Source organism: Rattus norvegicus, chromosome 1, assembly GCF_021556685.1.
Source record: "Rattus norvegicus strain SHRSP/BbbUtx chromosome 1, alternate assembly SHRSP_T2T, whole genome shotgun sequence".
NCBI lineage: Eukaryota > Metazoa > Chordata > Mammalia > Rodentia > Muridae > Rattus > Rattus norvegicus.
In genome coordinates, this window is record NC_141534.1 from 125,176,110 (window position 1) to 125,201,702 (window position 25,593).

Here is a 25,593-nt window from a genome sequence, read left to right on the forward strand (position 1 = left end):
ATGCATCATCTTCTCTCACTCATGAAGAGTGACTTGAGAATTTAAAGAAAAACAAAAGAAAATATTTCTTTTACTCATGCACTGAAAATTATTAGTGATAGATCTGCAATTCAAAGGTTAGGTCTATAGGAAATCAAGGTTACATAGATTGTTGTGAATACCTTCTGGGACAAAACCTTATATGTTATGCAATGAATCAGACAGTGAAGCTCAAGAATATATGGATTATTAAATACAAATTTCATTGAAAGATTAAGATTAATTTTGTAGGGGTCTTGGTTATAAAGCCAAAAATCATCTACAAATAACAGACTAGTGTAATTATTTTGATTCCCCCCCTTTTTTTTTATTAACTTGCGTATTTCTTATATACATTTCGAGTGTTATTCCCTTTCCCGGTTTCCGGGCAAACATCCCCCAATCCCTCCCCCTCCTCTTCTTTATGGATGTTTCCCTCCCCATCCTCCCCCCATTGCCGCCCTCCTCCCATAGGCTAGTTCACTGGGGGTTCAGTCTTAGCAGGACCCAGGGCTTCCCCTTCCACTGGTGCTCTTACTAGGATATTCATTGCTACCTATGAGGTCAGAGTCCAGGGTCAGTCCATGTATAGTCTCTAGGTAGTGGCTTAGTCCCTGGAAGCTCTGGTTGCTTGGCATTGTTGTACTTTTGGGGTCTCGAGCCCCTTATATGAAGATAAGACCACATTGTTGATGGTATCTCATGTTTCATACTCCGTACATTAAGAAACATCCAAGCATGAACTATTATTTTTTTCTGTCAGCTCTCTTAATACTACATGGAAGTGCTATTCAGGTTATTAGCAAGATTAAAGATAGTGATTTTTTACCTATTGCTCGACATTGCAGGCTACACTCATGACATGAGAAGTAAAATGTTCCAAAAGTACAGTACCAGTGAAACTGTTTATAGGACCAAGCGACCACTTTCTTTATAGCAATTGAGGCTTCCATCAAAGGTTAAAAAATGAAGCATGGCACTACAAACATAGTTAAAAAACATGTCGAGGGACGTTGTAGGTCCTAGCATAAAATTATGTGAGGCTATTTTAAATGGTCATTTTCACACACAAAAATATATATTTCTGATTATATCCAAGAATTTGTGCTGTTCTCAGGGATTGTTTAGAAATAATTCTTGTTGCATTCATTGTCAGTCTATAATAAATGAAAAACCATTAAAAATTCCAATTACAATAAATGTGTACTCACCAATAGTTTGATCTTATGACATTCACATTGATGGCTGCTGGATGAGCAGGTGTCACCTTTTTGTTCAGAACTTTGACCACTAGTAAGGATATAGAGAACATATTTTTACGTAAGTCATGTAATATATAAAAAAAGCCAAAATTTTAGTAAGTGGAGATTTGTATTAATGATAATACTTTGGAACAAGACAAGGATGTTCACTCATCCCATTACTTATTGCAGTTTTAGGAAATGCAAGAATTATTGAAAGAAAAATAATGAAGAAGAAAAATGTGATACAGATGGGAAAGTCAGATGTTAAGATATCTTCATTTGAATATGATTATATATATATATACATATATATATATGTATATATATTACCCTTAATTTTCAACTGGACACCTCTTCCTACTCTTACACCCAGGAAAGTTGATAGGATTACAATTTAACGCAGAAAATTTGATAGTCTTCATATACAACAATGATACTACTTTAAGATGATACTACTTAAATGTCATAATAAATTATTACATTGATCAACTGAATAGAAATGATGACTCATGTATAACCGTACACTGGTACAGTCATCTAATTTTGAAAAAAAATGAAAAAAAAATACTAAATGTTTCTTATTAACCTGGATAGCTGCAAATAGAAGAATGAAAATATATCTTTATTGATTACCATCTTAAACTCGACTGCAAATGGTTCAAGGACTGTACCATAATACCTGATGCCCTGACACAAAACTATAAAACCTCGTTACATGCACCACATTCTCCAAGTCTTAGCTCTGGTTTGAAATTAATGACAGTATAAAGAAAAACATCCCAGACAGGAAGAAATGTCAAAACGAATTAGTGACAATTTTCTCACAACAATGTAAGGATATCTAAATTTTTCTCCTTGTCCATGAGCTGTGCTATTATTTGGAGACAACATGGACAGAAATTAGAGTAAATAAATATATTGAGCTGTCAGGCCAAGTTACATAGACTAGGACATTTTTCTGTCTTAGCGTCCATAATGACCCTGACTCCTAAAGATCTCCACTGATTAAATCATAGCTTGATATTTCCCCCTTCTCTGGAGAAGGGGGAAATTTATCAGTTTGATAAATTCCAGTGACAGAGAATATTCTAGGTAGTTTGACCTCAAGAGAATATAAGAAAATATATCAAATTTTACAAAACTCACATTTGAATTTAGAAGTATGAAACATACTATCATTCATAGTTGGAAAAAGAAGATATAGGAGGAAAGTTAAGCTTTTACATAAAGAAAGGAGAACCTTAAATATTTGGACGAAGAGTGTTACTCACCTGTAGAATAATTGTCAAGCTTGTACAAAGCTGTGGAGTTTAATCCATGAAAGCATAGAAACAAGAAGAAAGAAAAAAGGCAACAAATAAACAAACATATATGCTAACTCTGATTTTCATTCTTTTTAAATAAGTGTTTTTATTAAACAATTTTATTTATTTACATTCCAAAAATTGCCTGTTTTCCCATTCCTCCAGCATGATTTCTTTACACCCCCCCCACTCCCCTCACCACCTCTGAGATGGTGCTCCTCCCTTACATCATCAGCATTCCTCTTTCCTGGGGCATCAAGTATCTACAGAACTTAGCACATTCTTTCCCAAGGAGGGAAAGAATGAGACTCAGAGCTCTGAGTCTCATGTCCCTGAGACCACAAATGAGCCCATGAGTGCTCCTCGATTATGGCTTAATCTCTGGAAACTCTGGGGTGTCTGGGTGAGTTGACACTGCTTTTCTTCCTCTTGTGTTTGTTTTAATAAAATTCAGCTCAGGATTATTATTTTTCATGATGATTGTACTTTTTCATATAAAATTATATTTAATAAAATAACTTTTGATTGCACAAGCACCTACCAGCTTTTACACCTGAGTATGTTTCTTTTTCTTTTATTTAATATTATTTTATTTACATTTTAAATGCTATCCTCTTCATTTCCACTTGCTTCTATGGGGATGCTCCCTCACCCATCTGCCCACTCCCTCCCACCTCCCAACCCAGTCATTCATTCCCCTACACTGGGGCATCTAGGAATAAGTGCCTCTCCTCCCATTGATGCCATACAAGGCCTTCCCCATAATATTTCTTATACCTCCCCATTTTCAATAGCCAAAGAGACTCCCTAGTACTTAAAAATTTTCCATCCCCTATTCTTTTTACTTTTTTCTTGGCCATAAATATATTCCCAATGAACTATGAAGTACTCAGATAAAACTTCTATCTTCAATTTTTGAAAAGGATGATAAAAACATTTTGTTATTATTTGTTAACTGTAACCCCATTAAATTCCAAGCACATACCATTTACCTGGGAATCTATCCCATATGAATTCACCAAGCCCCAACTCTTGCTGATGCCAAAAGTGCTCACTGCCAAGAGCCAGATATAGCTGTCTCTGGAGAGGCTCTGCCATTGTCTGTCCAATACAGACGTGGATGCTTTCAGGCAACCGTTCAACTGAGCACAGGGACCCAATGGAGAATTTAGGAGAAGGATTGAAGGAGCTGAAGAGATTTGCAGCCCCATAGGAAGGACCATAGTATAATCAAACCAGGCCTGTTAGATCCCCCAAGAACTAAACCACCAACCAAACAGTCCACACGGAGAGATCTACTCCAGCTGCAAATGTAGCAGAGGATGGCCTTATGAAGCATCAATGGGAGGGGTCCTTAGTTTGGGACAATTCAATGCCCTAGCATAGAGGAATATTATGGTGGTGAGGCAGGAGTGGGCAGGTGGGTGTTTGAGCATGCTCATAGAATCAGGGAGGAGTGGAGATGGGACAGGGAGCTTGCGCAGCGGAAATTGGGAAAAAATAAAGATGTCAAAAATTACGATCATGAAACTTGTCAAATATAATTTTAAAAATAAACTCAAAATGCTTTTTTTTTAAAAGAGAGAGACACATGTTTAATACACTATACTAGAAAATTGTTGTGATTCCAGTCCAGAGAATTCTGAGATGAATTCACAGCATATAAATTGATGTAGTACCCAATCAAAAAAAAAACTCTATGGAATCTGCATACTTCTTGGTACCCACTCCAATAATTTCCCAAATGAAACACATGGACACACATGCAGACACACACACACACACACACACACACACACACACACACACACACACACACAGCCTTTCTATATTGATATGCCTAGAATAACTTAATGGTTTCGCGACTTACTAACCTCCATTTGGCTAACTCACCTCCTTCTGATATTCTCAAATTATTACTTACTAAAATCTACATTTCACCTTTGCTACTTTGGACACAGTCAGGCAGTCCTCTTGAGGTGGCTGTTTGCTGGCTCGAACATGGCTGCTATGCTCTCTGGTCCTGTACCGTCTCAGACATGGAGTCTTTCTTTTTCCTGGCATGGGGGTTCTCCCTCTTTCCCCTCCTTGTCTCAGTGGCTCCTGCATCCTAAAAGTCAGACCTAGGTATGCCTTTCTCAGTCATTGACTCCCTGCAACTTTCTTTACCAATCAGATTCAAGTGGGTGCAGGTTCCTGCTGTCAAATGCAGACATGGGATTCTCATGCACAAAATTTTGGGAAACCAAATTAATATAATATGAGCTGCAATAGGCCAAACCCACTACATAAACTAATGTCTGAAAAGTAAATATAGAAACAAGCAACGTAAAAATTACTGTTGGAGTATGTAGAATCTTACCAATCGCAAGGATGATACATGTAGGTTTAATATTCATATTCTGAAATAAATTATCCGTTGTTTAAAGATTAATTTCAAATGTATTTGTGTAATTTATCATTTAGTAATTTGCATGTTACTTTCTTTTTACCTCTGCTAATCTTATACTACAATAGTAATAAGATCAGTGAGAACGTTCTTGTTGTTTCTCCTATGCATGCATGCATGTTTGTGGGTGGGTATGTCTGTGTCTGTGAGTGTGTTGAACATTCCTTAATATATTACATATTATTATTATTCAGACAGTTTTTTGATATTTGACAATATTTTTAATTGGAAGAACTGATATATTATTAGATATGATCTAAGACATCAATAATTTTAGAAGTCAAGAGTATAAAGCCGAAAGATGATAAATTCAGTGTTAGTACAGACTACATAAGAGCAAGAGCAGGCAACAAAGAAAGACTTGAGTGATGGCTAATTTTGTTTCTCTATTTGACATTAATTGCCTAGAGGCTTATTGTACCTCTTACCCTAGCTGCCATAAATGTATCTAGGTTCTACTATGGTGTTCTGCTTCCCATGACATGAGGTTGACAGGTCCAAACTTGCACATGTTTTGTGCCAGTAATGACATCGTCTGTGAGGCCAATGGTATAATAGTGATGTTATGCTTGAGAGATGTTGTGGCTCTTATAGTTTGAACCACAAACTATAGAACGTATACCAGGTGGACCTAGGCCTCATCACACATAGGCAGCATATGTGCAGGTTGGTATTCATGTGGGTCCCAAAAAACTGAATCCTGCACTAGATCCAAAGTTGTCTTCTGTATGTAGGATATGTTCTTCTGGTTGGGCTGTGTTTCTTCCCTCAGCGTGAGAGGTAGAACCACACCTTTCAAAGACTTGAACTGTTAGTGTTGTGGGATACCTAGGCAGCCCCCACCTTCTCGGAGGAAGAGAGGGAGAATGGAAAAATGGTTTTGGAGGGGTGGTGATTCAGGAAGGGGACAGTAGGCTGAATGAAAAGGGAAGAAATAAAATATAAAATTAAAATTTAAAAAGTGACAAATGATTTTTCACATATATATGTTATTGTTGGAATAAATATATAAATATATAACGTGATAGGTCTGTATTCAATGGGAAGGAAGTGTTTAAAAACAATGGTGTAAATAGAAAGGGAAACTAGTAACAAACGAAGTGTCTTTGGGTTTTACTTCTGAGAACGGAAACCATGACCAAGGCAACTCTTACAAACATGACATTTTATTGGAGCTGGCTCACAGGTTCAGAGATTCAGTCAATAATCATCAAGGTAGGAGCCTGGTAGTGTCCAGGCAGACATGGGGATGCAAGAGTTGAAAGTTCTACCTCTATTCTGAAGACAGCTAGCAGAAGAATGTATTCCAGATAGCTAAGATGAGGCTATTAAAGACCATGCCCACAGTGACCCATCTACTCCAATGAAGCTATACCTCCTAATAGTGCCACACACTGGGCCGAGCATATACAAACCACCACAGTGAATTAAATGGTGATGGTTGAGGAAACTGAGATTGAGGAGTGAAAATAAGGGAGGATAAATATCCCTAAAGTCACTTTGAAAAAGGCATATGGAAGTAAACTTCTGCCAAAGAGGTTTCACTGTAAAAATAGACATGTAAACATATTTCAAATAGGGTTAAGAAGTAATAAGGTGATGATTTCTCCACTGGACACTATAGCCTAACAAATACATAGTCCAGTGCCAGAATTGGGTGGTCTACTTTGAATTTATTTTCCAGAGATTTCCCATATAGTCCCACCATTAAAAACCATTTTAGTTACCATAGAGAATTTGAATGTAAGACCCTATTGCTGAAGTCAACACATGCTTAAGTCAAAGAACAGACATAAATTTATCTAGCATTGACCTAAAAGCTTGATTCTACTGTGTATCTTAGAGGATAACTTTCTTATTAACAGAATGTATGAAGCAGGCTACTGCAGGAGAAATGTAATCACCACTTTTTCCAAGCTTGGAAATACATCCTGCCAATGAATTCCAACTGATACAATGATGAACTGCCTATCATGAGAAAAACCAACATTTTTAGTGGGATTTGTGTCCCAAAATGAAATCTATACTTGGCACAGTTTTCAGGAGTAGGATATTGCACCTAAACAGGGGCTTGGCACTACTTGTACACCTACACCTATTATGGAGCTAAGACATATTAATTTAAATCAACTCATAAATAATAATCATACCTGTAAATTAGTGTACCCATGAAAAATATTCAGAGATTAGAAAATCAGGAATACAAATGAATAAACTATGAGTAGGCACAGTTTATTGTTAAAATGGGAAGGCAATGATTCTTGTTTATATTATATAAGTTCATATATGCAATTTTCAGATTCAGCACACATAGCATTTTCTATGTTAAACTATGTGGCATAGAATTAATAATATACACAAAATAGTTGATAGATTCCGTAAATGTATTGGACACTTCTTTCCATGGATCCATGATTAATAAATAATAAAAACAATGTATACAGAAGAAAGAGCCATCCTGATAGACATTAATGCTTTTGTGAGCTTATGTGGGGGAAGGATAACAGCAAAGGCAATGGGAATGATGCATCATGATTCCAAATTTCTAGCACCAATATACTATGTCAGTTTTATGATGTTTCCCTTGACCATTTGTGGGTATTCCTTGAAAAAAGAGAGCTCACATTGTTGAAATGCATAAAATAATACTAGAAAACAAGTAATACTGTAATTAATCATTTTGTTGTACAGCAGTTTCTTTATGTGGCATTAAATATTCTCTTAGTCCTCTGACAGTGTACAAAAATAGCAAAATAGGTAGATTCAAAATTCTTAACATCACTAAAATAAGACAATTTTGGTTTTAGGTGTTATTTAAATTTCGGTTCAATCCATGAGTTACATTCTTACTAGAGAAGAGTCTTAGGAACTAAATGCTCCAAATTAGAATTTTATAAACAATGCTTTAATGAATTCTCATCCACTTCTTATATATGATTTTGAAAGCCATTTTACAGTATGGAGAATAATTTCTCTAGGGAAAATAAATCTGTGAGACAACTAAGGTTGAAAATGAGAGGACTACATCGAGAAGCAATACTGTAGCAAAATAAAAATTAAATTTCAGACAATATCTATGATCTTGTGAGATTCAAAAAATTATCAGGATATTTGTAATAATTATTTCATCCTCACATGTTTTTCTTTTTATTTTTTCCCAATTTTTATTAAATTGGATATTTCTTATTTACATTTCAAATGTTATTCCATTTCCCAGTTCCCTGTCCATCAGACCCCTAACTCCCCCTCTCCTTCTCTGAATATAGGAATACAGTAATATAGGAGTAGTCAGCAGCAGGAACCTTCTGGTTTCTGCATGTGCCAAGAACTGTACTGTCCAGGTCCCACAGCTCCCTGCAACCAAATCCCTTGGGGGAGAGAGCTGGACACTCAGAAGTGTGGACAATCCTGAGAGCTCAGATAAGACAACTAATTCTTCCCACATTCCTGACCCTAGAGGAATGCCTAGCCCCTTCAGTACACGCTGGGCATAGGCACTTAGGAGCAGTCAGGGGGAGATATAGAGACAAAGTTTGGAGCAGAGACTGAAGAAATTGTCATTTGGAGCCGGCTCCACCTGGGGATTCAGCCCATATACCTATAGCTACCAAATCCACACAGTATTGCTTATGCCAAGAAGTGCATCCTAAGAGAAGCCAGCTATAGCTATATTCTGAAATGCTCTGACAAAGCATGGCGAACTCAGAGAAAATTGCTTGCAGCTAACCATTGAAATGAGATTAGGGTCCCCAATGGAGGAGACAGAGAAAGGAATGAAAAAGCTTAAGGGTGTTGCAACCCCATAAGAACAATACCAACCAACCAGAGCTCCCAAAGAGTAATTCACCATCAGAAGAGTACTCATGGACAAACCCATGTATTCAGTGGCCTATGTAGCAGAGGATGGTTTTGGTGGGGACCAAAGGGTGGAGAATCCCTTGGTGCTGCCATGGCTGGACCCTCAGTGTAGGGGAATGTCACGGCAGGGCGGTTAGAATGGGTGGATGGTTTGGTGGGGAACACCCTCACAGAAGAATGGGCTATGGTAAGGGTTAGGGGGTTATATCCAGGAAACCTCGAAAGGGAATAACATTTGAAGTGTAAATAAAAAACTATTCAAAAATAAATCAATAAGTAAATAAATAAATAAACAAATAAATAAATAAAATGAAAGTTGAGAACCATTAGACTGTCGTGTTTTATGTGTGTATAAAATCAACTGCTCATTGAATTGTGCTTTCTGTCTGGACTTTGAATTCTTATCCACTGGTCAAAAATGCATAATTATTATGTACATACATTCTATAATATATAAAATATGTGTTTGATACTTTATATGTGCATTTTATTCTGGAATTTTTCTCAACTTTACTCAAGTTGAGTTTTCTGTATTAGAGAACATCAGTTGAACTGTATCTACCAGGTAACCTGATTAAAAATCTGTAGGTCATTTTCATAATTGTTGATTGATATGAGAGGACCCAGCCCCCTTTGTGTGGCCCTGTACCTGGTTAGGGTTTATTGGTGTATATAAGGAATCATTCTGAACTACCCACAGGGAGCAAACTGGTAAGCAGTAGCATGGCTTCTGCCTAAGTCCCTGCTTCCATTCCCTGCCTTGAGTTAATGTCTTGTCTTCACTCCATGATAGTGTGTGACATCAGATTTTTAAGTTGAAATAGACACTTTTATACCCCAAGGAAAATATTTCTTTTACTACTGTACTAAGTATCATTTGTGACAATTCTGCAATCTAAATGTTAGACTTATAAGAAATCAAGATTACATAGAGTTTTGTGGATACTTTCAGAAAAACAAAGAATTACACCTGATGCAATGAATCAGAGAGTGAAGAGCAAAACTATATATCTTAATAAATACAAATGTCATTGAAGATAAAGATTACTTCTGTAGGATTTATTGCTCATAGAAACCAAAAAACCATGTAAAAATAATAGGCTAGTAGAATTCCTTTCTCTTCCTCTTAAAAATATGATGACATTGTTGAAGCTATCACATATTTCATCTGCTGGACATAAAAATCAAGCTTTAACTAACTAGAAAATTATTTCTGTTAGCTATATTGAATACTAATATAGAGTACTATTCAATTGCTAGCAAAACATGATGATTTGTAGCTATTGAAGGACATTGCAATCTACAATAATGACATGTGAGGCAAAATGTACCAATGGTGAAATAGCACTGAGACTGTTTATAGGCCTAAACAACCACTTTATTGCAGTTGAGGCTTTCTTCAAAGTGTGAGGAATCAGTCCTGGAACTGCAAACATAATTAAAATGCATGCTGAGGGAACTTTTAGGTCCCAGAATAAAATCATTTGATGCTATTCTAAATGGTCAGTTTCACACACACACAAATACATCTTTTATTATATCCAGTAGTTTTTGCCATTCTTAGTGTTTGTTTACATGTAATTAATGTTGCATTTAGTGTTGATCATTACACAAATGAATAGCCACCAGAAACTCCAAGTACACTCCCAATGTGTACTCATCTATTGTTCAGTCACATACCTGGGCTCGCTTAGCACTGATGACTGCCTGATGCACGAGGGTCACTTTTCTTTAGAAATGTAGCCACTGGTAAGGATACAGAGAACATATTTTGAATTAAGAGAGACAATATATGACAACATCAGAGCCAGAATTACATATATGGTGACAAATATTAATAACATTTTGGAACAAGACAAGGATGTTCATTCTTTTGCCTACTTATTATATTATTAGGAGTCAATTCAAGGGAAAGAGTGAAGGAGAAAAATGTAACAAATATGGAATATCAGTGGTTAAATATGTTCATTTGAATATTATCTTATTTTATATGTAAATTTTCCTTAATTTTAAACAAGAAACCTATTGCTACTGATGGACCCCACAAAGATAACAGGATAAAAATTTAGCACAAAATAATTCAGTAAGTTTCATGTATAACAAAATTACTATTTAAGAAATCATAGAAAAACATGCCATTCACAAACCATGTAAGCACACATGCACACACACCCACACATGAACACACACACATGCAAAACGTAAAAGGGTATGCTGACAATTCAGGAAAGTAAAAATATTAAAGAAATTTCAGGATAAAATTCCTCCATGGTTATGGGATAACAGAGCTATTTATTACATTACTAATGGCATTCTTCCAAAAGCAATTCACACATTTAATGTAATCTCCAACCAAAATTTTTCATACACAATTAAAAATGTAATTGTAATTTCATATGGGAACAAGAAGTTTCACTTTGGTCAAAAACAAACAGAAAAAGAAAAACAACAACACAATAAAAGCCATGCATAATAGAACAGAATGAATTATCAGGATCCCAGATATCAATCACATTATCCTATACAGCTGAAGTGAAAAATCTACACACTATATCAGAAAAGTTAATACATGAATCAATTGATTAGAAATGAGGACTTACATATAATCCCACAGTGATATCTCTTGGTTTAATAAAATTTAAAAATATTAATAAATTATTCTGATCAATGGGAATTGCTGCAGATAAAAGAATGAAATTACATATTTATTAACTGCCCTCCAATTCTCGACTGCAAATGTTTCAACGATTGTAGCATAAGACCCGATGTCTTGAATCTAAAAGAGGACAAGTAGGTAGTAAATTTTAACTCATTGACATAAGATAGAACTTTTAGACAGGACATTTGATATCATAAGAATAGGGTAAATGTTAATAAATATATCTATAGAAATAAAGCCATAATATGTAAGTGGCATTTTAAGCATTTATATGAAACCTATTGACTAACAAGAAAGCCATTCTTGGAGAGATTTCTCTATAAAATGAGCCTGTACATTAAAAATATATAAAAATCTCTAGAACTGTTTTCTATTCCATATGGAAAAATAATAAACTCACATAGACAAAACAGTCCTGAACTATAAGATAACTTCAGACAGAATCGAAAGTACTGGCCTCAAGCCATACTGCAGAGGAATAACGATAAAAACTATATGGTATTTGTACAGAAAAAGACAGGATGATCAATTTATTGGAATCAAAACGCCAGAAATAATCTTCCATATCTACGGACATTTATCGACAAAGAAACCAAAACCATATTTAAAAAACAATCTTCAACAAATGGTGATAGTCTATCTGATGACTACAGGTTGAAGAATGGAAATAGTTCCAAATTTATCACCCTGCATAAAACTTAAGTCCAACTGGATATAATAAAACAAGATGGATTAAAATATTCTTGAATGCACACATGCAGGAGACAATTTCCTAAAGAGAACACCAACGGCTCTGGTTCTAAGAACAACAATTGATAAATTGGACCTCATGAAACTGCACAGCTTTTTTAAGGTCTAGAACACTGCTAATAAGACTAAACAAAAGACTACAGATTGGGAAAGGATCTTCACCAACCCTCCATCTGACAAAGGGCTAATATCCCAAGTTTATAAAGAACTCAAGAAGTTAAACACAAACATCCCAAACCACCCAATTAAAATATACGGAACAGAGTTAAGCACAGAATTCTCAACAGAAGATTCTCGAATTGCCTACTATTTATTGTTGAAGGTGAGTGTTATTTAGGTATCCTGAATATCATGGGTGAGTTCTCAGAAGCTGTTAAAAATTTGAGATGTAAAAATAGAAATATAAAGGTTTTTTTTCAGTATCTTTTGAGTCCTAAGAAGAGATGGGTTAAAGTAGTGAATATATCCAGTCAGTAAGAAAGACAGAAACTATTTAATCATAAGGAAATATTACTGTGGGTATAAATAAAATACTATGTAAAATAAAATGAAAGGAACACACATTTGTATGTGTTTGTGCATTTGTTTGTGTGTATGTGGGTGTGTTTGTGTTTGTGTGTGTGTGTGTGTGTGTGTGTGTGTGAGAGAGAGAGAGAGAGAGAGAGAGAGAGAGAGAGAGAGAGAGAGAGAAACACATTGAGAAATGCCCACATGTACACACGTACATGCACACAAAAATTTCAAGTTCATGGGTAGAAGTCTAAGCTCTACTTAAAGTAGGCATTTCTTTTTTTCGACTAAATGGATCCTAAAGATTAAGTTCAAATTTTCTGAATTGGTAGGCTGGCCCTTATCCAGCTGACTCAACTTTTTTGAGGCTTAAAAATGTTATACTTTTAATACATAAATAAATTTTAAATTGTTTTTAATTCAGGAAATAAATACATTTTCCATTCTCTCCCTCAAAACATCCGTGTATTACTCTCCAGTCCATTCATTAAATTAATGACCTTTTCCCTATATCGAAATTACTATATGCATATATATATATATGTATATATATTTACTCCAGCATATGTCTGTGTTTAACCTGTCCTGTCTGTATAATTTTGCATGTATATGTTTTCAGAGGTGATCATTTGTAATTGAACCCACCACCTGATGTGTTTATCTCTGATAAAAACCACCTCTCACACTACGAATTTTTACACTTGCCTAACATACTTTTCATAGTGTTGAGCTTCATGAAGTTCTCTGAATGGGTTTGGTTGTTCAAGTGGATCATCCTTGTTAAGCATGTTTATTTGTCATACAATATATTTTGACATTGTTCTCCTCAGATAGTCCAATGTCCAATTTTCTGAGAAACCTCCAGACTGATTTCCAGAATGGTTGTACCCATCTGCAATCCCACCAACAATGGAACAGTGTTCCGCTTTCTCCCCATCCTCGCTAGCATTTGCTATCACCTGAGTTTTTGATCTTAGCCATTCTCACTGGTGAGAGGTGAAGCAGTCCCACTCAAATCAGGGACTAGACAAGCTTGCCTAATCTCTCCCTACATATTCAGTATAGTAATCGAAGTACTATTCAGAGTGATCAGACAAAAAAATGAGGTAAAAGGGATACAAATTGGAAAGGAAGAAGTCAAAATATTGCAGATGATAGGATAGTATACATAAGTGACCCAAAAGTTCCACCAGAGAACTCGTAAACCTGATTAACAACTTCAGCCAAGTGGCTAGATATAAAATTAATTCAAACAAATGAGAAGCTTTCATGTGCTCAAATGATAAAAAGGCTGGGAAGAAATTAGAAAAATGAGACCCTTCACAAATGTCCCAAATAACAAAATATCCCAGTGTGACTCTAACCAAGCAAGTGAAAGGTCTTTATGACAAGAACTTAAATTCTCTGAGGAAAGAAATAGAAGAATTTCTCAAAAGACCGAATGATCTCCCACCCTCAGGGATGAGCAGGACTGATATAGTAAAAATGGCCATTTTGCCAAAAGCAATCTACAGGTTCAATGCAAACTTCATAAAAATTCCAACTCAATTGTTCAAAGAGTTAGAAAGAACAATTTGCAAATCCATTTGGAATACACAAAAAAAAAAATAAAAAAAACCTAGGATAGCAAAAACTATCCTCAATAATTAAAGATCTGGGGAAATCACCATCCCTGGCCTCAGGCAGTATTACAGGGCAATATTGATAAAAACTGTATGGCATTGGTACAGAGATAGGCAGGTACATCAATGGAATAGAATTAAAGACCCAGGTCACTTGATCTATGACAAAGGACACAAAACCATACAGTGGAAAAAAGAACTTTTTCAAAAAATAGTGCTGGTTCAACTGAGGAGCAGCATGTGAAAGAATGCAAATCAACTCATCCTTAACATCCTGTAAAACCTGAAGTCCAAGTAGATCAAGGACATCCACATCAAACCTGATAACCTGAAATAATAGAAGAAATAGTAGTGAAGATTCTGAAGCACATGCAGACTGGGGAAATTTTCCTGAACGAAACACCAGTGGCTTATGCTGTAGGATCGTGAATCGACAAATAGAACCTCATAAAACTGCAAAACTTCTGTAAGACAAAGGACACTGTCATTAGCACAAGATGGCAAAAAACAGATTGGGAAAAGATCTTACCAATCCTATAACAGATAAAGGGATAATATCCAAAATATACAAAGAACTCAAGTAGGTACACTACAGAGCACCAAATAACCCTGTTTTTAACATGTGGTACAGAGCTAAACAAAGAATTCTCAACTGAGGAATACTGAATGACAGACATGCACCTAGAGAAATATTCAAAATCCTGGGACAAATGCTACAGAAAAGGACCCTGAGATCCATCTCACACCAGTCAGAATGGCTAAGATCAAAAATTCAGGTGAAAACACATGCTGGCAAAGATATGGAGGAAGAGGAACACTCCTCCATTGTTGGTGGGATTGCAAACTGGAAGAACGACTCGGGAAATCAGTTTGGAGGTTCCTCAGAAAATTGGACATTGCAATTCCTGAGGACACAATATACCTCTCCTGGACATATACACAAATGGTGCTCCAACATACATCAAAGACACATGGTCCACTATGTTCATAGCAGCCTAATTTATAATAGCCAGAAGCTAGAAAGAATCCAGATGTCCTTCAACAAAGGAATGGATACAAAAATTGTGGTATATGTACACAATGGAATATTACTCAGATATCAAAAACAATGACTTCATGTAATTAATATGCAAATGGGTGGAATTAGAAAATATCATCCTGAGTGAGGTAACCCAATCACAAAAAAAAAGCAAAACAACAACAACAACAACAACAACAACAACAAAATAAAACACACATGGTATGTACTCACTGATGTGTGTACATTAGCTCTAAATCTCGGATTACCCAAGATACAATCCACTTACAACATGAAACTCAAGAAGAAGGATGACTAAAGATTGGATGCTTCAGTCCTTCTTAATGAGGGAATAAAAATATTCATAGGAGGGGATCTGGAAATAAAAGTAGGAGCAGAGACTGAAAGAATGGCCATTCAGAGCTTGCCCCACATATGGATCCAGCCCATATACATACATCTACCAAACCCACACAATATTGTTGATGCCAAGAATTATATGCTGACAGAAAGTTTATATAGCTGTCTCCTGAGATGTTCTGCCAGAGCATGACAAATTCAGAGGCAAATGCTCAGAGCCCACAATTGAACTGAAAATAGGGTCCCCATTGGAGAAGTTGGAGAAAGGATTGAAGGAGCTGAAGTGGTTTGCACCCCTTTAAGAACAACAATACCAATCAGTGACTAAACCACCATACAAACCGTGGACACACCCGTGGCTCTAGCTGCATATGTAGCAGAGGATGGCCTTGTTTGGCACCAATAGGTGGAGAAGTCCTTTGTCCTGCTATGTCTGTAATCCTTGGTGTAGATGAATATCATGGTTGGGAAGTTAGAATGGATGGGTGCTTTGGTGGGGGAAAAATCTCATAAAAGAGGGAGGGGTATGTGTTAGGGGGTTTATGGATGGGAAACCAGAAAAGGGGATAACATTTGAATGTAAATAAAGTATGTTCAATCAAAAAAGCTGTAAGGGGAAAATTATGCCAATTTCAAAGACAGTTAATTTAGAACAATATTTTATTGTTTGCTACTGTATATAAGTGTTTGAATAATTTTCTATGGAGAACATGTCTGAAGAGGACTGGAGACTGAGTCCTCAGCTCCACTCTGACTTGCATCACAGATCATGGGAAGCAGACACATAGGTGATGTTAATTGAACACAGTTTCTCTGAATGAGTTGTTAGCAATTTTAACTGTTGAGAAATCCTTTTGGGTAAAGGGAGGTATTTTAATAAAGAATGGAAAATATTAATAGTCAAATGGCCTTTTTTTAAGTGTAACAAAAGTGTGTAAAGCTGCTATCACATTCAGAGTATATTGGAGAGTAAAATTGTCTCCACAGGTTGAGTATTGACTGCAAAAGCCTATAAACACTGATAAAACCAAAATGTCTTCACATGAAGACTATGCTGAAGTTTCTTTTTATATCATCAAAAAAAACTGCTTTACTGACAGCCTAAAAAGAATAATATTAAAAGACAAAAAGGGAAATGTTGCTTAAAGTAAGAGAGACCACGCCCCATACACTGTGATTGACACAATACTTGATGACAAATTATATGGCACGGAAGCAAGTATCTCCTATATAACGTTGTCTTGTACTTCTGTCTCTCTCTCTCTCTCTCTCTCTCTCTCTCTCTCTCTCTCTCTCTCTCTCTCTCTCTCTCTGTGTGTGTGTGTGTGTGTGTGTGTGTGTATGCAGATATATTTAAGAAATTCAGAATTACAGCATACTCTGTTAAAGAATCACATCTAAGTTTACGTATAATAATTTTTAAAAAGCCTACGAATTTGCTGAAAATTCCATGAAAATTTTTCATTTTAAAACTATGCTTACTGAATCGTGACTTCTGTAATCCCTGATTTAATTCTGAATCGTTCACTTCCTTCTTTTAGCCGCATTCCAAGATTAACGGGAAAAATACAAAGGCGAGACTTGTATTATCAGTAATTATTGCGAAGACAAGATTCAATCAAAGAAATCCTGAATGTAACAAAAGGGAAAACAAACCACTTTCCAGTGTTCCCACAACCACAGGAATTGAATGAAGTGGGTGTCACTCCCAGGCTTGGCTCCAAGGGAAGTTGAAAACCGAAAGGACTTCTGGTCCTTGTAGTTTCACCATATTTTCTCTTGCCAGAAGCCAGGGTCTGAAAGAGAGGGGCAACACACTGCGCAGCGCTTTTATGACTCATTTGCTGTAGACCTTCTATTTACTGGATCAGTTTGCTGCAATCGGATACATGCTGTTGTTGAGGATACAGAAAGGAAAAGGACTTTCTCAGCTTTAAGCTGGTTTTATATCAGTCGGATTTTCTAGACAGCATCTTTTACGAATAGCTGTGGTTCTAAATCAACTCATCAGAATAATTTACGAATGAGATTTAAAAATAATTTTTAACAAGGAAATATACTTTCAATCCTAATGCATATGTTCAATTACTTCATCCAGAAGAAATTAAATCGCTGATGGTTTCTTCGGCCAGTCTTGATAAGCAGTTTTGTCTTACCGTAACTTTTCATGCTAACTTATGGTGTTTGGTTGACACATCCTTGTGTAACCTCTCTCACCCTCTCCCTTCCCCTTTCCCTATCCCCTTTCCCTCTCCTCCCCCTCTCTCTTTTGAACATAATGGGAAAAGGAGTGGATCTGGGTGAGAGGAGAGATAATGAGGAGAGCTGCATGGAATTAGTGGAGGGAATTGAGATGTAATGAATGAGAGAAGAATAACAGAAGAATAAAGATAGAAAATCATGAATGTAAGACAATAGAAATTGAATATAACTAATACTGAAGAACAAGATTTAAAAATTTGGGTTAAGGCCACACTTTATGTAAGTATATTTCGAAGGAAAAGGACACTTTAGAAATAGAATTATGGGGGCTGGAGAAATGGCTCAGTGGTTAAGAGCACTGAATGCTCTTACAGAGGTCCTGAGTTCAAATCGCAGTAAAAATCTGGTGGCTCACAACCAACTGTAATGGAATCTGACACCCTCTCTGGTGTGTCTGAAGACAGCTACAGTGTACTATCAGTAATAATTGCAAAGACAATAATATAATATTTATAATAAATAAATGCATGTTTTTTAAAAATAGAATTATGTTTACTCTAGGAAAGGCTGATCTTCTCAGCGGTTGGTACAAATTACGAAGAAGAGTTTAACATGAAAAAACAAATAAATAGACCTTTTAAAGTGGTGGTACACAGTGTTACATCCATGTTGCAGGACCTCAAAAGATATTTTGTAAATACATAAGCATCTTAATTATGAGCTCTAGATCAATGTCACCGATGGTCCCTGTCACAGCATGTCATGTTGAAAGCCCTCCGAATAGGGTTTCAGGGGTTTTATTACGGTTACAGCAAATTTTTGGAATTTGTGTAAGGTTCAGCAGGTTAATATTTTAACAATGGCATTTTGGGATACACTGTAGTAACTGCACACAGGGAAAGAACTACCGGATGAACAGAATGGCTAAGTTACCTGTTCTCTGCAGGATGTCATAAGGTAAATGTATAATCTGTTATTTTACCCTGACTGGCTGGCTGTTGCTAAATGGGGTGGATTCCCATAGAATGTTTGCTCAGCTAGACTTTTGTGATTTTCTTCCTAGAGTTGGAGTTTAGCCCCTAGTCTCTCATAAAATAGGGTTGCTTCAAAAACAGATTTGATTGGGCTTTACAACAGGTTGATGATTTTGATTAGAATCATTCTAAGAGTGATTAAAGAGTGTTTGATTCAAGGGGTAAGAATTTTATTCCACATGCAAAACAAACCTAGGGGGATATGGGACAATCCTCATGCTGACTTCTGAGTATCACCTACATGCAAAAGCAAACAGGGACGACCTGCTTGCTCGACTGATTATGATCAGGTGGAAGAAATTCCCTCACCGCCACCCCTCATTTCTGAGATATTTTCTCTGCCCTAATGAAAAATAGCCCATTTCCTGTGTCAATGCAGAAGTGGTAATTGCCATAACTAAGGGAGTTGCCTCCCATTACTATTGCCAGAAGCACAGCCCCCTCCTTGGTGGCTGAAGAAAGAAAATGTGGCAATTCTCACAGTGAAGGAGTATTTTAAAGAATGGCCAGCTTCGACATTTCAACTAATAAAGCCATGTTTTTATACTAATTTTATTGAAACTAAAATGATAAGTATGTAGAAGAAAATACAACTATACAGAATGAAATATAAATATCAAACACACAATGGTATAATAAATGAATTTCCCTTTGAAATCTGCGTTTTGAATGTGTTAATGGCAAATATTCCCCTCCATCCATTTTTAAAGTCAGTCAGCATCACAGGATTTTCACTGATTTTGAATTCTCATTTACCTGTTATGTTAATTTATATATAGTGTGATATGTTACCTAACAGTGTCCTGCACTATTCTTCTTGTGTCTCTGAAGGAGAACATACCTCAGATGGCCCCTGCACTAATCAGGTATAGGATTTGGCTTTGAGATGACTGTTAAATCCTTTAAAAACAGCACTGTCATTTCATATCCTTGGGTCCCTCTGCATTGTACTAAGAACTTTTGTAAGTGTTTCCATCAATCTTTCTGGTCTCTCAAAATCTACATGGCACAGTGAGCACAGAGGTAATCACTATTCAGTCATCACTTGGCTTGTAGCTTTAAGGGTAAGAATGAAATCTGTGTCTGAGATCTAGGAAGAACACAAAAGTTTCTTTTCCCTTAGAACACATTTTAATGCAATTGAATTTGCAGTAGGCTGATTGAATTCCCTATAATATTTTAATGTCTCCTATCAAGAATCTGTCCATCCTGCCAAGCCTGGAACCTCCAGGTTAGGAAAATGTCAGAGCCAGGAGATGGGAAGGATGTGCTTGGGGTGTAGAACAACCTTTTAGAAGAAGGAAGAACAGATGGGATAGGGGGTTTATGGATGGAAAACCAGGAAAGGGAATCACATTTGAAATGTAAATATAAAATATCCAATTAAAAGATCTCCCATGAAGCTTCGAACATTATACTTTCTCATCCCTTACTTATGAACTAGACATTTCTTAAATTTATTGGCAAAGGTGTATTCATTGTGTGGCTGGCCTCTTTTATAATGATTAAAAATCAAAACTATATATTTACACACACACACACACAGAGAGACAGAGAGAGAGAGAGAGAGAGAGAGAGAGAGAGAGAGAGAGAGAGAGAGAGAGACATTGCTTATTGTCTTCCTCTGAAGTATGTCTCAAAGGTTTTAGGTGCCTTATTAGCTCCGGTTTCTTTCTGTATACTAATCCTTACACAGTTCTCTGTATGTCTAATTTCAAAGCTTTACCGCAATATCCATTATCTATTCAAATAAAATATCTTCCTCTTATGACTCATAATTGTCCTTTCAAATGATTGTTTTATTGAAAGAAAAATTCAACATTTTTAGTAATCAGGAATATGCATATTCAAACCATATAAAGATTTTATCTTCCACTAATAAGTATGGCCAAGATCAATGAAATAAATGACCACACAATGTAGAAAGGGTGAAGCATAATGAGAATCCTTATCCACTGCTAGTTAAAACACACAGTTGTATTTCTTTTTTGGAAGTCGGTGTGATTTTGCACTTGGGACCCTGGGAATATTGTACTCCAGATTTTTTCATATCATTCATATCAGTAAGCAAAAGGATACAGCCTAGCGGTCCACGAATAGGGCTATGGTTAATGAAAATATCGTACAAAACACAATGGAATATTATTCAACTGTTAAAAAACAATAGAACTCATAGTAAAGGAAGGATAAAAATCTCATCCTGAGTTACCCGTATCCCACCAAACATCTCAGACAATGCCTAAGAACATGATTGTCCTATGCACAATGTTGATGGCTCTATTTCAAAAGATGATCCTGCATTTCTGTTGAACATAAAGAAAAAAAGCAGGTGCCTAACTAAAGCCGTTATCTACTGAATATTGTCCCTGGTACTGAAAAGTATTCTGCATGGTACATGAATGAAAATTTAAACACCAACTCAACTCTGCATTCTTTGACCTACAACAGGCAGCTGCCTACATGATACTCTGCTGCAAGAGTGGCACCTGCTTGGGAAAAAGCTACTACTATTATCTGATGATCTAAGGTCTACTCACTGAGAGAGAACACATTTCTGACATTTCTTCCATGGCAAAATACCTGAGAATAGTGCGAAAAGAATATACCAATGCCTGCTTACACTATGTATCAATAAAGGAATTTATAATAACACTGTTATATCCATCATAAAGTGTATTACTTCACCTTCACTATAGAAGCTAAAATATACTGTTTATGGTGTCAGAAACAGAGACCCATATCCTTACAGTGTGCAGTATGGACGACCTTGGTTAATTCTGTCATAAATCACATATTGCCATCCAAATTCCCCTTCATGGCTCAGCAAAATTTTAGAAGCCATTGTAAAAAGTTACTAAGGCCAGTGATGTTGGGAGGGATGCCAGCAAGCAACATACATTTCAGACATAGTAGGGCTGATGCACATATGAACACATACAGAAAATACCAACATGCATAGTGTCTCCATAGGTCAGTCCATACACTGAGAGCAGGAATGGCATGTGATTTCCCACCTTTCATCAAGTAGCTATCTCTATTTGACAAATTCTCCAAATGGAAAAACTAGTGTACCCCAGTGGTACCCTACTGAGTCCAGAATCCACACAGAAGATGAAGTCTTATTCCATGCAGTAGAGAGACAACTAATGTGACTCAACATTAATATCTTGAGTTATTGTTTGACGCACAATATACTGTATTCTTAAACATACTAATAATTTTTTGTGGGCATATGTCTCTCTGTGTCTTTGTGCTTCTTTATTGTGATTTTTTTCTTATTACTAGGGTTGCTAGTTGTGTTTTATTTTGTATAGCTTTTTTTAATTTGGTTGTATATTTTCTAAGGAGAGAGAGAGAGAGAGAGAGAGAGAGAGAGAGAGAGAGAGAACATTAGGATTAGGTGGTTCTGCAGGTGGCAAGAATAAGTTAGGGGAATATAGGGTATGACAAAATTAGAATATATGTGTGAAAAAATCTATTTTCAAAAATTAGTAATTCAAAGAAAATATAGATGTTATGGTCATCCTTCTTAAGACATTAAAATTAAATCAAAGTACTTATGGGAGATTGCATTTATTTCATTGGTCAGAGGAGGAGAATATATGGAAATCAATTCCCTAATTCTTAATGATGCTTCATGTATGGAACTCTGATGATTTCTATTTTTTTGGCCCAGGTTGTGGCACCTCAAATCAGTAGCCTTCCTCTATGGAAAATACAAACATATTGAGAAAGATATTAGGGAAACAACACCCCTTATATTAGCCATGAGTAATGCATAATATATTGGTGTGACTCTAATTGGCAAGTGAAAGGTGTGTATGACAAGAATTTCAAATCTCTGAAGCAAGAACGCAAAAAAGACATCAGAAAATTGTAAGACTTTCCATGATCACGTATCAGTAGGATTAACATAATAAAAATGTCCATTTTACCAAAAGCAATATACAGTTCCAGTGCAATTCCCCATCAAAACTCCAACTCAGTTCGTCACAAAGATAGAAAGTCCAAATCTCAACTTCATCTGGAATAAGAAAAAAACAACGAATAGTGAAAATTATTATCAACAATTACGGAATTTCTGCGGGAGTCACCATCCCTCACCTCGAGCTGTGCTACAAACAATAGTGATAAAAACTGCAGGATATTGATACAGAGACACACAGGTAGATGAACGCAATAGAATTGAAGACCCAGAAATGAATCCACACATGAATGTTCACTGATCTTTGACAAAGAAGTCCAAAGAGTGCAATCAAAAAATTAAGCATTTTCAAAATTGGAAGTGGTCTAACTCAAAGTCTGCAAGTACAAGAATGGATATTGAACTATTTTTATCTTCTTGTACAATTCTCAAGTCTTAGTGGATCAAGAACCTCCACATAAAACCAGATACAGTGAATCTGATAGAAGAAAAAAATGGGACAGAGTCTTGAACACATTGGCACAGGGGAAAATACCTGAACAGAACACCAATGGCTCATGCTTTGAGGTCAACAATTGACAAATGGGACCCCTTTAAAGTCTAAATGTTTTGTAAGGCAAAGGACACAGTTTAAGGGACAAAATAGCAATGTACCAATCCTATATCTGAAAGAGAGCTATCATCCAAAATATACAGTGAACTCTAATAAATTAGACATCAGAGGATCAAATAACCCAGTTAAAAAATGGGGTACAGAAGTAAACAGTTAATTCTTAACTGAGGAATATTGAATTACCGAGAAATACCTAAAGAACTGTTCAACATACCTAGTACTCAGAAAAAAGGAAATCAGAACAACCCTCAGATTCTAGCTCACACCCATTAGAAGGAAAAGATCAAAAACTAACTTGACAGTAGATGCTGACGAAGATGTGGAGAAAGATGAATACTACTCCATTGTTGGTGGGACAACAAGCTGGTAAATCTACTCTGGAAATTAGTCTTGTGGTTCCTCAGAAAATTGGAAATATTTTTACCTGACGATCACTATCGATTAAAAGATGCTCCAACATATAACAAAAACACGTGTTCTCTTATATTAATAGCAGCCTTATTATAATATACAGGAGCTGGGATTAACATAGATGTCCCTCAACAGATGAATGGATACAGGAAATTTGGTTCCTTTACACGATAGAATATTACTCAGCTAATAAAAAGACTTCACAAATTTTGAAGGTGAGTGTGTGGAACTAGAAAATATCCTCCTGAGTATGATAACCCAGATTCCAAATGACAGTCCTGATATGTACTCACTGATAAGTGGATATTAACCCTAAAACTCAGAACTCCCATGACTCATAGACTCTATGAAGCTTACCAAGGAATTTCAAAGGTTGGATGCTTCGATTCCATTTAGAAATGGGGAGAAAATAATCATTGGAGGCAGAGGCAAAGAGGGACCTGGGTGGGGGAAGTGATGGGGTGATAAAGGCATGGGAGAGTTAGTCATGATAAGAGACTGGTGAGAAGTCCAGAGTGCTTGAAAATGAATAAAAATATGTGGCAGGGATGAGCTGTGGAGTGGGAACTAGAATGTCCTAGATCCCATGGCCGAAAGAAACTCCCAGGTTCCAAGGTGGATGATATTAGCCAAGATACCCAACAGCAGGGAGATAGTACTTGAAGAGACCAACTTTCATAGATTGACATGGCCCCCAGTTGAGGGATAGGGCCATCTACCCATTTCACATTCTTCAACCCACAAAGGTTTATGTATAAAGTAAGTGCATGGTCAAAAAAAATGCATCAGAGAATGAAGGAAAGACCATCTAGTTTCCGCCTCACTTTGACAACCATCCAGTTGGGGACCTCAAACCCTAATACTATTGCTGCCAAGAAGTGCTTGCAGATAGGAGCCTTGTATAAATATGCTTTTAGAGGCTCTGCTAGCACCTAAGACTGATGCAGATCCTCAAGGCCAGAAAAGAGACTGATCCCAGAGAACCCAATGGAAGAATAAAGGGAAGGACTGAAACAGCTGAAGGGGATTTTAATCCCATAGGCAGAATAATTATATCAACGAACCATATCCTTCAGATGCCCCAAGGACAACCGCCAATCACAGAGTATGATGGTTGAGTCCATGGCTCCAGCTACATGTGTAGCAGAGGAGTGCCTAATTTAGCATCAATGGGAGGGCAGGCTCTTGGGCTGGTGGAGGCTTGTTGCCCCAGAGAAGGAAGATGCTAAAGGGGTGAGGCATGAGTGGATGGTTGGATAGGGAAGCACCATCTTAGAGGCAAAGGGAGGAAGGATAGTTTGAGGAGCTTGTAGATTGGAGTCTGGGAGGGGAGATAGCTTTTGGAATGTAAACACCTAAAATAATTAATAATATAAAAGAAAATGGAAGTCAAAGAATCCCAGAAAGCATGTATCAACAATTACACATGTTTTCAATTGACACTGCAAACTTCATGGTAAGACCATTCTATTATAGAGACTATAGATTCCATTTGCTTCACATTGGAAATCAAACTTAAGCTATCCAGGAACCATTCCCTGATGGTTATTTTTTAATAGTGCTAGAATATGCTTCTTTGCATTTTCTAAGTATGGGGGGAAACTCATAATTTTCTT

The 25,593-nt window shown here is 36.5% G+C and overlaps 1 long non-coding RNA gene across 1 annotated transcript; it reads right to left on the reverse strand.

Moving 5' to 3' along the window:
- Positions 1–497: 497 nt before the first annotated feature.
- Positions 498–10,624, reverse strand: LOC148007688 (uncharacterized). The gene is made up of 3 exons (XR_015646686.1): positions 10,554–10,624; positions 2,534–2,563; positions 498–1,308 (listed from the first exon to the last, which is right to left on the reverse strand). It is a non-coding gene; the product is annotated as an uncharacterized LOC148007688 (long non-coding RNA).
- Between the last annotated feature and the right edge of the window lie 14,969 nt (positions 10,625–25,593).